At 49.7% G+C, this 964-nt stretch overlaps 1 non-coding gene across 1 annotated transcript; it reads right to left on the reverse strand.

The window, feature by feature from the left end:
* Positions 1 to 432: 432 nt before the first annotated feature.
* LOC115940698 (5S ribosomal RNA) lies at positions 433 to 551 on the reverse strand. The gene has a single exon (XR_004075420.2). It is a non-coding gene; the product is annotated as a 5S ribosomal RNA (ribosomal RNA).
* Positions 552 to 964: the final 413 nt, after the last annotated feature.

A 964-nucleotide genomic window follows, 5' to 3' on the forward strand; every position in this document is an offset into this window, starting at 1 on the left:
TACCTGGGAGCTCTGCCACACTCAGGCACCCCCGGTCTTTCTGTGACCCCAAGGGTCCTGAGACCACACTGTCCCGGAGGGTTCCACCCCCCACTTAGCCACTGGCGCAACGTCCCTCAGCGGAGCCGACTTCTAAAAGTTCCGATTTTGTGCTCCGCGGCTCTATCACTTGCCAGAAGCGGCCGACGGAGGCCCCTCCCCCGCCATCTATCCTCCCGAATATTGCCTCGGATTCACTTCTCTGCACGTCCTACCTTCCAGAAAGTGCTCGCTTTTCTGTCCAGAGAGTTGTTGCTCTTCTTTTCTTCGCTCTCCTGTTGAGTTCGTAGGTGTTCAGAATGGTTTGACCCCTATCCAGCTGAATTCCTGGGACCAGACGAAATCCAGGTCTCCTACTCCTCCACCATCTTGCTCTGCCCCCCTCAAGGAAAAAGCCTACAGCACCCGGTATTCCCATGCGGTCTCCCATCCAAGTACTAACCAGGCCTGACCCTGCTTAGCTTCCGAGATCAGACGAGATCAGGCACGTTCAGGGCGGTATGGCTGTAGACTGTATACCCATCTTAATAGGAGACTAGGACAGGGTATTTAGACAATTTGGAGAGTAAGTGATTTTTAGGACAGATGAATGGGCCCTTAAAAGAAGAGATGGGAATGGTGATAATGTGTTACCAAGTGTTTTTGGGTGTGCTGTCGACTTCTAGTCTCCTCTGCTGTGATGAGTCCATCTTCCTGGTTGATGAAACTTCTGGGAAGGGGATTTATAACAATTGAGTTCCTTTTAGAGGACCTGTCTTTAGGTAGATAAGGGAGCTCAAAGATAGAAAGCTTCTCTTTGCATTTACTGTTTTTCAAGTGTCTTCAGTTCAAAGTTATCAATCCAAAGTGGCACATTTTGGGGTGGCATTTCCTGAACCCCTTCCAAAGAAGACAAGAAAGTGAACAAGGTCTTTGTAGAGTGAGA

Source organism: Leptonychotes weddellii, unplaced genomic scaffold (genome assembly GCF_054177405.1).
Source record: "Leptonychotes weddellii isolate Sample4059 unplaced genomic scaffold, ASM5417740v2 HiC_scaffold_9451, whole genome shotgun sequence".
In the NCBI taxonomy this organism is placed as follows: domain Eukaryota; kingdom Metazoa; phylum Chordata; class Mammalia; order Carnivora; family Phocidae; genus Leptonychotes; species Leptonychotes weddellii.